At 59.7% G+C, this 13,442-nt stretch overlaps 1 non-coding gene across 1 annotated transcript; it reads right to left on the bottom strand.

Moving 5' to 3' along the window:
- Nucleotides 1–2,287: 2,287 nt before the first annotated feature.
- On the bottom strand, nucleotides 2,288–2,406 carry LOC131864625 (5S ribosomal RNA). The gene has a single exon (XR_009363390.1). It is a non-coding gene; the product is annotated as a 5S ribosomal RNA (ribosomal RNA).
- Between the last annotated feature and the right edge of the window lie 11,036 nt (nucleotides 2,407–13,442).

Below are 13,442 nucleotides of genomic sequence, written 5' to 3'. Positions count from 1 at the left end.
TCACTATCTTTCAAAACGGAAATTTTAAAATCTCGTTTTTTTTTTGCCTTTTATGGAAATTAGTGAAGGCATCGCATCAAAGGTGCGCACCTCGCTGCCCACCTTGGTGTGCTCCGAGGTGCCCACCACGGTGCGCAACGCCGGTGCGAACCCGGGAGCGCCCCGATGTGTGCTCCAAGGTGCGGCGTGCACGAAGTCGGACCCCGGTTTGCCCCGGGTGCGCACCTCGCGTGCACCTTGGTGCGCACACCTTGGCTGGGTTGCGCGGCCTGGTGGGCACCATGGTGCGCACCAAGGAGCGCTCCGAAGTGTGCTCCAAGGTGCGGCGTGCACGAAGTCGGAGCCCGGTTTGCCCCGGGTACGCACCTCGCGTGCACCTTCGCCGGGGTGGGCACCTCGGCTGGGTTGCGCGCCCTGGTGCGCACCAAGGAGCGCTCCGAAGTGTGCTCCAAGGTGCGGCGTGCACGAAGTCGGAGCCCGGTTTGCCCCGGGTGCGCACCTTCGCCGCGGTGCGCACCATGGCGTGCACGAAGTCGGAGCCCGGTTTGCCCCGGGTGCGCACCTCGCGTGCACCTTCGGCGGGGTTGCGCGCCCTGGTGGGCACCATGGTGCGCACCAAGGAGCGCTCCGAAGTGTGCTCCAAGGTGCGGCGTGCACGAAGTCGGAGCCCGGTTTGCCCCGGGTGCGCACCTCGCGTGCACCTTCGGCGGGGTTGCGCGCCCTGGTGGGCACCATGGTGCGCACCAAGGAGCGCTCCGAAGTGTGCTCCAAGGTGCGGCGTGCACGAAGTCGGAGCCCGGTTTGCCCCGGGTGCGCACCTCGCGTGCACCTTCGCCGCGGTGGGCACCATGGCGTGCACGAAGTCGGAGCCCGGTTTGCCCCGGGTGCGCACCTCGCGTGCACCTTCGCCGGGGTGGGCACCTCGGCTGGGTTGCGCGCCCTGGTGCGCACCAAGGAGCGCTCCGAAGTGTGCTCCAAGGTGCGGCGTGCACGAAGTCGGAGCCCGGTTTGCCCCGGGTGCGCACCTCGCGTGCACCTTCGCCAGGGTGGGCACCTCGGTGCGCACACCTTCTCAATGTTTTCTTGCCTTTTCTGGAAATTGGTGAAGGCAGCGCATCAAAGGTGCGCACCTCGGTGTGCTCCGAGGTGCGAACCCGAGAGCGCTCCGAGGTGCCCACGAAGTCGAAAGTCGGGTTAATTGCATTGTTTTCCCCGGGTGCGCTCCGAGGTGCGCAACATCGGCGCGCACCAAGGAGGGCTCCGAAGTGTGCTCCAAGGTGCGCACGATGGCGTGCACCTCTGGTGCGCACGATTCGGAGCTCGGTTTGACCGGGGTGCGCACACCTTGGCTGGGTTGCGCACCTTTTGTGCGCTCCAAGGTGCGCACGAAGTCGGAGCTCGGTTTGCCCCGGGTGCGCACCTTCGCCAGGGTGCGCACCTTGATGCGCACGCCTTGGCTGGGCTGCGCACCTTGGTGGGCGCCATGGTGCGCACCTTTCGTGCGCTCCAAGGTGCGCACGAAGTCGGAGCTCGGTTTGCCCCGGGTGCGCACCTTGGTGGGCGCCATGGTGCACTCCGAGGTGCCCAAGATTGGTGCGCACCAAGGAGCGCTCCGAAGTGCGCTCCAAGGTGCGCGCGAAGTCGAAAGTTGGGTTAATTGTCCGGTTTGCCTCGGGTGCGCACCTTGCGTGCACCTTCGCCAGGGTGGGCGCCTTGGTGCGCACACCTTGGCTGGGCTGCGCACACCTTGGCACCCGCGTTTCCTTCATTTTAAATTTTTTTTTTTTACAATCTCTCAAGTGGGAAATTCTATAATCTCAACTTTTTTTGCCTTTTCAGGAAACTTTTGAATGGAGCGCATCATTGGTGCGCTCCGAAGTGTGCTCCAAAGCTCTCTCCAGCTGCGTGCACCTGCCCCGGCCGCGCACCCGGCCCCGCCCAGCTTCGCTCACCTGTCCCGGGCGTCTGGTGCGGAACCTTAGAGTAAGAAACATCACCGTGCACCTTGGCCAACGTGCGCGACTCGACCGAGCGCGCACTGGCCGAGGTGCACACCGATTTCACCTGGGTGCGCGCGCAGCACCTCGGGCGCACCGGGGTGCGCGCACAACGCCCGGGTTGCACCGTGGCCTGTGTGCTCGGGGCGCCTCGGGTGCGCGCTCGGTGTCGCCCCCGCGCGCGCGGTAGTGCGGGCAGCGCACCCCGGCCCGGCCCGGCCCCGACGAGAACGCAAACGGGCAAAAGGTTTATTCAAATAGCATTGCGACGCCCGGCGAAAAACTAAAAAAGGGTGCAACACCGGGACTTCCCGGGAGGTCACCCATCCCAGTACTACTCCGGCCCAAGCGCGCTTAACTGCGGAGTTCTGATGGGATCCGGTGCACTAACGCTGGTATGATCGCACCCGTTATGAGCTTGTCGCAGTGTGTACTTAGCAAACCGCGACCCACGTGCGAATCCACCCCGGCCACCCACCCCCGTCGAGGTGCACACCCTCCCTCGCGAAGTGCGCCCCGTTCGCCAAGTGTGAGCCCTGCCCGGGTGCGCGCACCTTGCTAGGGCGTCGGGTGTGCACCCGGCCCGGCCTACGTGCGTGCACCTGGAGGGGGCGTCGTGTGCGTGCAGTGTCCCGTCTGCAACGCGGTGCCCACACACCACCTCGGGCGCAACGACCTGCGCTCACATGTGGGCCGAGTGCACCTTGGTGCATGTTCGGGGCGCCTCGGGTGCACGCTCGATCTTGCCCCGGTGCACCAAGGCGCTCGGTTTGCCCCGGGTGCGCACTTGGTGCAAGGTGGGCACCCAAAATAGGGATCAAGCACCAAAACACAAGTTTCGGGATGCAAAATGGGACCCAAGGACCACAAATGCGTTCCAAGACCCATGATGGGTCCACGAGAACAAAAATGTGTTCCGAGACTTAATAAACAAATATTGGGTTTTAGGAGAAGAAACATGCTCTGATGCCCAAAACGAGAATCGACCCCGAAAAGGCCACAGGCCAAAAGTGGGATGCGAGACAAAAAAAAATGGGACCCGAGGACCAAAATTGGGTTCCCAGGTCGAAGACAGGGCAACCGGACAAGAAACGACCTCTAAGGCTCGAAATGAGTCCCGACGACTAAAACTTGACAAGAAGCACCCATCAGGCACCCAACTCGACACCCATGGGATGCCGACCCACCCGGGCTTCCACCTAGCACACCTTGGCACCCACCCACCCTCGCACCCAACCTCGCACCCAACTTAGCACCTTTGAACCCACATTGGCACTCACCCTGACCCTGGCACCTTGGAACCCACATTGGCACTCACCTTGACCCTGGCACCCACCTTTGCACTCACCTTGGGACCCACCCTGGCTCCCACCTCGGCACCCACCCAGACACCCACCTTGGTTCCTTGGCACCCACCTTGGATCCTTGGCACCCACCCCGACACCCACCTTGGCACGCAACTTGGCTACTTGCCACCCACCTTGGCTCCTTGACGCCCACCCCGACAACCACCCCGTGACCTACCCTGGCTAGGGTTGGTGCACACCCACCCTGGTGCCCACCTTGGCACCCACCCTATGACCCACCTTGGCACGCACCTTAGTACCCACCCCGTTACCCACCCTAGGACCCACCCCGTGACCCACCTTGGCCAGGGTGGGTGCACCCACCCTGGTGCCCACCTTGGCACCCACCCATCCTAGCACCCAGCCTGTGACCGGGCTTGGAACCCAACCTTGCACCCGCACCCGTCTTGGCCAGTGTGGGTGCGCACCCATCCTGGCACCCACGTTGTGACACACCCTTTAACCCACGCACCCTAGCACCCACGTTGGCACCCACCTTGGAACCCAACCTAGCAACTTGGCACCCACCCCGTGACCCACCTTGGCATCCACCATAGCAGTCGCCGACTTGGCACCCACCTCGGCACCCACCTTGACACTTGTGGACCCACCTTGCCACTCACCCTAGCATCGACCCATCCTAGCACCCACCCTGGCACCTTTGCACCCTAGCACTCACCCATCCTAGCACCTAACCTGTGACCCACCTTGACACTCACCCTCGCACCCACCTTGGAACCCAACCTAGCACCCACCCACCCTGACACCAACCCTAGCACCTACCCACCCTTGCACCCACCCTGTGACCCATCTTGGCACCCACCCATCCTACCACTCAACCTATCACCCACCTTCTCACCCACCTTGGCATCCACCTTAGCACCCACCCACACTGGCACCTTGGCACCCACCTCGGGCAAGGTGGGTGCACACCCACCCTGGCACCCAATTTAGAACCCACCGAGCATGTTACCCACCTTGGCACCCACATTGCAGCCCACCCTAGTACCCACCCTATGACCCACATTGGCATCCACACCCTAGCACCCAGGCACCTCGACACCCGCCTTGACACCCACCCTAGCACTGAACCTGTGACCCACCTTGGAACTCACCCTAGAACCCACCCACCCTGTGAACCACCTTGGCATCCACCTTAGCACCCACCCACCTTGGCACCCACTCTAGCACTCACCCATCCTAACACCCAACTTGTTACCCACCTTGGCACCCGCCCTCGCGTCCACCTTGAAACCCACCCTAGCACCCACCCACGCAGGAGCCCACCTTGGCACCCAACCTAACACCCACGCATCCTGGCACCCAACTTGTGACCCACCTTGGAACCCACCCTAGTACCCACCTTTGAACCCACTATATCACCAACCCACCTTGGCACCCACCCTATGACCCTCTTTGGAATCCACCCTAGCACGCACCCACCCTGGCACCCACCATGGAGCGCACCCTAGCACCCACCCACCTCGGCACGCACCTCAACACCCACCTTGGTGTGCGCACTGCGCCAACCTCTCAAAGACCCTATGTGGTGCGCTCCAAAGTGTACACCTTTGGTGCGCTCCAAGGTGCGCACCTTTGGTGCACACCGAGGTGCACACCAAAGTGTGCACCGAGGTGAGCACCAAAGTGCACTCCAGGGTGCACACCAAGGCGTGCACCTTTGGTGCGGTCAATGCAAACGAATTCGGAAGTTGGGGTCGATGTCCTAATCGCTGCTGCAGACTACACGTATGAGAATCGGACAAATAGCTTTATATAGGGGAGGTGTTGCGTTTGATGGGTCGACTCCCCTGGTTGTGTGCACTGCACCAACTTCAAAGACCCTGTCTTGTTTAAGAAGTCAAAAGTTGGGGTGGATGTCCTAATCATTGCTGCAGTCTACGCATGTATGAGAATCAGACAAATAGCTTATATAGGGGAGGTGTTGCATTCGGTGGGTTGACTCCCCTGGTTGTGCGCACTGCGCCAACCTCAAAGACCCCGCATAGCAGAAGAAGTCGGAAGTCGGATTTTGGTGAGCACCAAGGCGTGCACCTTTGGTGCGGTCAACGCAGACGAATTCAGAAGTTGGGGTGGATGTCCTAATCGTTGTTGCAGGCTACACATGTATGAGAATCAGACAAATAGCTTATATAGGGGAGGTGTTGGGTTTGATGGGTCAACTCCCTTGGTTGTGCGCATTACGCCAACCTCAAAGACCTTGTTTTCGTTAAGAAGTCAAAAGTTGGGGTCAATGTCCTAATGGCTCCTGCAGGCTACACATGTATGAGAATCGGACAAATAGCTTATATAGGGGAGGTGTTGGGTTTGATGGGTCGACTCCCCTGGTTGTGCGCATTACGTCAACCTCAAAGACCTTGTTTTCGTTAAGAAGTCAAAAGTTGGGGTCGATGTCCTAATTGCTCCTGTAGACTACACATGTATGAGAATCAGACAAATAGCTTATATAGGGGAGGTGTTGGGTTTGATGGGTTGACTCCCCTAGTTGTTCGCATTACACCAACCTCAAAGACCTTGTTTTCGTTTAGAAGCCGAAAGTTGGGGTCGATGTCCTAATTGCTCCTGCAGGCTACGCATGTATGAGAATCAGACAAATAGCTTATATAGGGGAGGTGTTGGGTTTGATGGGTCGACTCCCCTGGTTGTGCGCATTGCGCCAACCTCAAAGACCCTGCATTGCGGATGAAGTCGAAAGTCAGAGTTTGGTGTGCTACAAGGTGTGGTCGAAGGTGCTCACCTAGGTGTGCACCTTTGGAGCACAGGAAAAGTGCCCTCCAAAAGTGCGCACCTTTGGAGTGCACAAAAGTGCCCTCCAAAAGTGCGCACCTTTGGAGCGCAGAAAAGTGCCCTCCAAAAAGTGCCCTCCAAAAGTGCGCACCTTTGGAGCGCAGAAAAGTGCCCTCCAAAAAGTGCCCTCCAAAAGTGCGCACCTTTGGAGCGCAGAAAAGTGCCCTCCAAAAAGTGCCCTCCAAAAGTGCGCACCTTTGGAGCGCAGAAAAGTGCCCTCCAAAAGTGCGCACCTTTGGAGCGCAGAAAAGTGCCCTCCAAAAAGTGCCCTCCAAAAGTGCGCACCTTTGGAGCGCAGAAAAGTGCCCTCCAAAAAGTGCCCTCCAAAAGTGCGCACCTTTGGAGCGCAGAAAAGTGCCCTCCAAAAAGTGCCCTCCAAAAGTGCGCACCTTTGGAGCGCAGAAAAGTGCCCTCCAAAAAGTGCCCTCCAAAAGTGCGCACCTTTGGAGCGCAGAAAAGTGCCCTCCAAAAAGTGCCCTCCAAAAGTGCGCACCTTTGGAGCGCAGAAAAGTGCCCTCCAAAAGTGCGCACCTTTGGAGCGCACAAAAGTGCCCTCCAAAAGTGCGCACTTTTGGTGCGCACCAAGGCGCTGGTTCGGTCGTTGCAGGCGAGTTCGGAAGTTGGGGTCGATGTCCTGAGCGGAGGTGCAAACTACACAGGTGTCGGAATCGGACAAATAGCTTATATAGGGGAGGTGTATGCTTCGATGGGTCGACTCCCCAGGTTGAGCGCACCGCGCCAACCTCAAAGACCCTACGGTATGGATGAAGTCGGAAGTTGGGTCCGATGACCAATTCGATTAGTAGGTATGCTCATGAGGTCGGAATTTGGGTCCGATGACCTGCCATGTGCAGGAAGGCGAATGTTGACACTGTGCGTTGCAAGGTGCACACCAAGGCGCTGGTGCGGTCTTTTTAGTCGAGTTCGGAAGTTGGGGTCGATGTCCTGATCGGAGGTGCAAGCTACACAGGTGTGGGAATCGGACAAATAGCTTATATAGGGGAGGTGTATGCTTCGTTGGGTCGACTCCCCGGGTTGAGCGCACCGCGCCAACCTCAAAGACCCTACGGTATGGATGAAGTCGGAAGTTGGGTCCGATGACCGATTCGATATGTAGGCATACTCGCGAGGTCGGAATTTGGGTCCGATGACCTGCCACGTGCAGGAAGGCGAATGTTGGCACTGTGCGTTGCAAGGTGCGCACCAAGGCGCTGGTTCGGTCGTTGGAGGCGAGTTCGGAAGTTGGGGTCGATGTCTTGATCGGAGGTGCAAACTACACAGGTGTGGGAATCGGACAAATAGCTTATATAGGGGAGGTGTATGCTTCGTTGGGTCGACTCCCCGGGTTGAGCGCACCGCGCCAACCTCAAAGACCCTACGGTATGGATGAAGTCGGAAGTTGGGTCCGATGACCGATTCGATATGTAGGCATACTCGCGAGGTCGGAATTTGGGTCCGATGACCTGCCATGTGCAGGAAGGCGAATGTTGGGACTGTGCGTCGCAAGGTGCGCACCAAGGCGCTGGTGCCGTCGTTGCAGTCGAGTTCGGAAGTTGGGGTCGATGTCCTGGTCAGAGGTGCAAACTACACAGGTGTGGGAATCGGACAAATAGCTTATATAGGGGAGGTGTATGCTTCGATGGGTCGACTCCCTGGGTTGAGCGCACCGCGCCAACCTCAAAGACCCTACAGTATGGATGAAGTCGGAAGTTGGGTCCGATGACCGATTCGATACGTAGGCATATTGGCGAGGTCTGAATTTGTGTCCGATGACCTGCCATGCGCAGGAAGGCGGAATTTGGGTCCGATGACCGAGTTGATGGCGTGCCATGCGCAGAAAGGCGGAATTTGGGTCCGATGACCGAGTTGATGTTGATGGCCCGCCATGCACAGGAAGGCGGAATTTGGGTCCGATGACCGATTTGAAGGCGTGCCATACGCAAAAAGGCGGAGTTTGGGTCCGATGACCGAGTTGATATTGATGGCCCGCCATGCGCAGGAAGGCGGAATTTGGGTCCGATGACCTGACATACGCATGGAGTCCGACTCGGGGGCCGATGTTCGATTCGATGACTTGCATTGTGGGTAAAGTCGGAAGTTGTGGTCTTTGACCCGATTCGATGACCAGACTTCGGCTGCTTGAGAATCGGACAAATAACTTATATAGGGGAGGTAGTGTTCTCGAGCATCCTCCCCCCGTGCCCGTTTATGTCGATTGATGCTGGTGCTCGACTGGTTGGAGCGCTCGGATGCAAAAATCTTGCACCAGGATTTATCGATTGTGATGGACACGGCAAGTCTCCTGATTGCTATGCAGGAGCTCATCGTGAATCTCTATGCGGCCTTGGTATGGACTCGACCTGCGGAATGGTTCGGCAATGGTAGTCGCTCCAACACGTCCTTGCAATGGCCACAGAGGTGATTCGACTAGAGCTCCAGTCTAGCTTTTGGGTTGCTTGGCGGACTGGTATAGCCGCGATCGAGTTCCGGCCATGAACGTTTTAGATAGCTCTTGGGCTTTCTGGGACGGAAGTCGGAAGTTTGGGCTGTTGTCCGATTTGATGACCATTCTTCGGATGTGTGAGAATCGGACAAATAACTTATATAGGGGACTGTGTTGTCTCACGCAGCCCCCTCCGTGCCCCTCTATCTCGACCGATGTTGGTGCTTGAAAGGGTTGGGATCGCTCGGATTTATAAACGTGCACCACCATTTGTCGAGTGTGAGGGACGCGGCAGGTCTCCTAAATGCTATGCGGGCGCTCTCTGAGAATCTCTATCCGGCCTCGACACAGACTAGTCTTGCTGAATGGTTTGGCACTGGTAGTCGATCCAACACGTCGTTGTTGTGGCCGCCTAGGCGATTCGATTCGAGCCCCCGTCTAGCTTTTGGGTTGCTTGGCGGATTTTGCCCTATCCGCAAGTGAGCTCGGTCCCTAAACGTTCGAGAAACCCGATTGCTATGCGCCGACTCTCTTTCTTGCGAGCCTCCATCTAGCTTTTGGGTCTCTACGGAACGGAAGTCGGAATCTGGGACCGTTGTTTGATTCGACGAGGCAGACTACGGTTGTGCGAGAATCGGACAAATAACTTATATAGGGGAGGTGTTGACTGGAGCATTCTCCCCCGTGCCCCTCTAACTCGACCAATGCTGGCGCTCGAACGGTGGTAGCGCTCGGATTTTCATTGAGCGCCAGCATTGGTCGATTTAGAGGGGCATGCGAGATTCCCGAATGCTATGCGAGGGCTCTAACGGAAATGTCTATTGGTTTCGGTATGGATGCAATTGCGAGTGGTTCGGCAAAGGTAGTCGTTCCGATGCGTCCATGTCGTGGCCAAATCGATAATTCGATTTGAGCCCTCGTATAGCATTTGGGTCTCTCGATGTGATTCCGCATTCCAGTCCCTTTGGGCACTGCTTGAGCCGCATCCCAGGGGGTTCCCTTCCCAATAATCTGCCTCGCAACCCGATTGCTATGCGGTGAGGCTCCTCGGCCGCCTCGGAACTATCTGTGTATCAGACGCATCGCGGGATAAGGGGTTGGCAACGGTAGTCGCCCCAAGCGCGTCCGATGCTTGGACCATTCCGAGGCGGCCCTGAAGCCTCTTCCGTCTAGCCGTTGGGTCCTTCTCGCCGCATCCCTCGCCTCGCACCCCGATTGCTATGCGGTGAGGCTCCTCGGCCGCCTCGGAACTATCTGTGTATCGGACGCGTCGCGGGATAAGGGGTTGTCACTGGTAGTCGCCCCAAGCGCGTCCGATGCTTGGACCATTCCGAGGCGGCCCTGAAGCCTCTTCCGTCTAGCCGTTGGGTCCTTCTCGCCGCATCCCTCGCCTCGCACCCCGATTGCTATGCGGTGAGGCTCCTCGGCCGCCTCGGAACTATCTGTGTATCGGACGCGTCGCGGGATAAGGGGTTGTCATTGGTAGTCGCCCCAAGCGCGTCCGATGCTTGGACCATTCCGAGGCGGCCCTGAAGCCTCTTCCGTCTAGCCGTTGGGTCCTTCTCGCCGCATCCCTCGCCTCGCACCCCGATTGCTATGCGGTGAGGCTCCTCGGCCGCCTCGGAACTATCTGTGTATCGGACGCGTCGCGGGATAAGGGGTTGTCACTGGTAGTCGCCCCAAGCGCGTCCGATGCTTGGACCATTCCGAGGCGGCCCTGAAGCCTCTTCCGTCTAGCCGTTGGGTCCTTCTCGCCGCATCCCTCGCCTCGCACCCCGATTGCTATGCGGTGAGGCTCCTCGGCCGCCTCGGAACTATCTGTGTATCGGACGCGTCGCGGGATAAGGGGTTGTCACTGGTAGTCGCCCCAAGCGCGTTCGATGCTTGGACCATTCCGAGGCGGCCCTGAAGCCTCTTCCGTCTAGCCGTTGGGTCCTTCTCGCCGCATCCCTCGCCTCGCACCCCGATTGCTATGCGGTGAGGCTCCTCGGCCGCCTTGGAACTATCTGTGTATCGGACGCGTCGCGGGATAAGGGGTTGTCACTGGTAGTCGCCCCAAGCGCGTCCGATGCTTAGACCATTCCGAGGCGGACCCGAAGCCTCTTCCGTCTAGCCGTTGGGTCCTTCTCGCCGCATCCTTCGCCTCGCACCCCGATTGCTATGCGGTGAGGCTCCTCGGCCGCCTCGGAACTATCTGTGTATCGGACGCGTCGCGGGATAAGGGGTTGTCACTGGTAGTCGCCCCAAGCGCATCCGATGCTTGGACCATTCCGAGGCGGACCCGAAGCCTCTTCCGTCTAGCCGTTGGGTCCTTCTCGCCGCATCCCTCGCCTCGCACCCCGATTGCTATGCGGTGAGGCTCCTCGGCCGCCTTGGAACTATCTGTGTATCGGACGCGTCGCGGGATAAGGGGTTGTCACTGGTAGTCGCCCCAAGCGCGTCCGATGCTTGGACCATTCCGAGGCGGACCCGAAGCCTCTTCCGTCTAGCCGTTGGGTCCTTCTCGCCGCATCCCTCGCCTCGCACCCCGATTGCTATGCGGTGAGGCTCCTCGGCCGCCTTGGAACTATCTGTGTATCGGACGCGTCGCGGGATAAGGGGTTGTCACTGGTAGTCGCCCCAAGCGCGTCCGATGCTTGGACCATTCCGAGGCGGACCCGAAGCCTCTTCCGTCTAGCCGTTGGGTCCTTCTCGCCGCATCCCTCGCCTCGCACCCCGATTGCTATGCGGTGAGGCTCCTCGGCCGCCTTGGAACTATCTGTGTATCGGACGCGTCGCGGGATAAGGGGTTGTCACTGGTAGTCGCCCCAAGCGCGTCCGATGCTTGGACCATTCCGAGGCGGCCCCGAAGCCTCTTCCGTGTAGCCGTTGGGTCCTTCTCGCCGCATCCCTCGCCTCGCACCCCGATTGCTATGCGGTGAGGCTCCTCGGCCGCCTTGGAACTATCTGTGTATCGGACGCGTCGCGGGATAAGGGGTTGTCACTGGTAGTCGCCCCAAGCGCGTCCGATGCTTGGACCATTCCGAGGCGGCCCCGAAGCCTCTTCCGTGTAGCCGTTGGGTCCTTCTCGCCGCATCCCTCGCCTCGCACCCCGATTGCTATGCGGTGAGGCTCCTCGGCCGCCTTGGAACTATCTGTGTATCGGACGCGTCGCGGGATAAGGGGTTGTCACTGGTAGTCGCCCCAAGCGCGTCCGATGCTTGGACCATTCCGAGGCGGACCTGAAGCCTCTTCCCTCTAGCCGTTGGGGCTTTCTCGCCGCATCCCTCGCCTCGCACCCTGATTGCTATGCTGTGAGGCTCCTCGGCCGCCTTGGAACTATCTGTGTATCGGACGCATCGCGGGATAAGGGGTTGGCAGTGGTAGTCGCCCCAAGCGCATCCGATGCTTGGACCATTCCGAGGCGGCCCTGCAGCCTCTTCCGTCTAGCCGTTGGGGCCATCTCGCCGCATCCCCCACCTCGCACCACGATTGCTATGCGGTGAGGCTCCTTGGCCGCCTCGGAACTATCTGTGTATCGGACGCATCGCGGGATAAGGGGTTGTCACTGGTAGTCGCCCCAAGCGCGTCCGATGCTTGGACTATTCCGAGGCGGCCCTGCAGCCTCTTCCGTCTAGCCGTTGGGGCCATCTCGCTGCATCCCCCACCTCCTCGGCCGCCTCGGAACTATCTGTGTATCGAACGCATCGCGGGATAAGGGGTTGGCAGTGGTAGTCACCCCAAGCGCGTCCGATGCTTGGACTATTCCGAGGCAGCCCTGCAGCCTCTTCCGTCTAGCCTTTGGGGCCATCTCGCCGCATCCCTCGCCTCGCACCCCGATTGCTATGCGGTGAGGCTCCTCGGCCGCCTGGGAACTATCTTCGTATCGGACGCATCGCGGGATAAGGGGTTGTCACTGGTAGTCGCCCCAAGCGCGTCCGATGCTTGGACTATTCCGAGGCGGCCCTGTGGCCTCTTCCGTCTAGCCGTTGGGGCCATCTCGCCGCATCCCCCACCTCGCACCCCGATTGCTATGCGGTGAGGCTCTTCGGCCGCCTTGGAACTATCTTCGTATCGGACGCATTGCGGGATAAGGGGTTGTCACTGGTAGTGGCCCCAAGCGCGTCCGATGCTTGGACTATTCCGAGGCGGCCCTGCAGCCTCTTCCGTCTAGCCGTTGGGGCCATCTCGCCGCATCCCCCACCTCGCACCCCGATTGCTATGCGGTGAGGCTCCTCGGCCGCCTTGGAACTATCTTCGTATCGGACGCATCGCGGGATAAGGGGTTGTCACTGGTAGTCGCCCCAAGCGCGTCCGATGCTTGGACTATTCCGACGCGGCCCTGTGGCCTCTTCCGTCTAGCCGTTGGGGCCATCTCGCCGCATCCCCCACCTCGCACCCCGATTGCTATGCGGTGAGGCTCCTCGGCCGCCTTGGAACCATCTTCGTATCGGACGCATCGCGGGATAGGGGGCTGTCACTGGTAGTCGCCCCAAGCGTGTCCGATGCTTGGACCATTCCTAGGCGGCCCTGAAGCCTCTTCCGTCTAGCCGTTGGGGCCTTCCCGCCCCATCCCTCGCCTCGCACCCCCGATTGCTATGCGGTGAGGCTCCTCGGCCGCCTTGGAACCATCTGTGTATCGGACGCATCGCGGGATAAGGGGTTGGCACTGGCAGTCGCCCCAAGCGCGTCCGATGCTTGGACCATTCCGAGGTGGCCCTGAAGCCTCTTCCGTCTAGCCGTTGGGGCCTTCCCGCCCCATCCCTCGCCTCGCACCCCGATTGATATGCGGTGAGGCTCCTCGGCCGCCTTGGAACTATCTGTGTATCGGACGCATCGCGGGATAAGGGGTTGGCACTGGTAGTCGTC

Source organism: Cryptomeria japonica, unplaced genomic scaffold (genome assembly GCF_030272615.1).
Source record: "Cryptomeria japonica unplaced genomic scaffold, Sugi_1.0 HiC_scaffold_89, whole genome shotgun sequence".
Classification (NCBI taxonomy): domain Eukaryota; kingdom Viridiplantae; phylum Streptophyta; class Pinopsida; order Cupressales; family Cupressaceae; genus Cryptomeria; species Cryptomeria japonica.
This window is presented reverse-complemented; position numbering and strand designations above follow the sequence as displayed.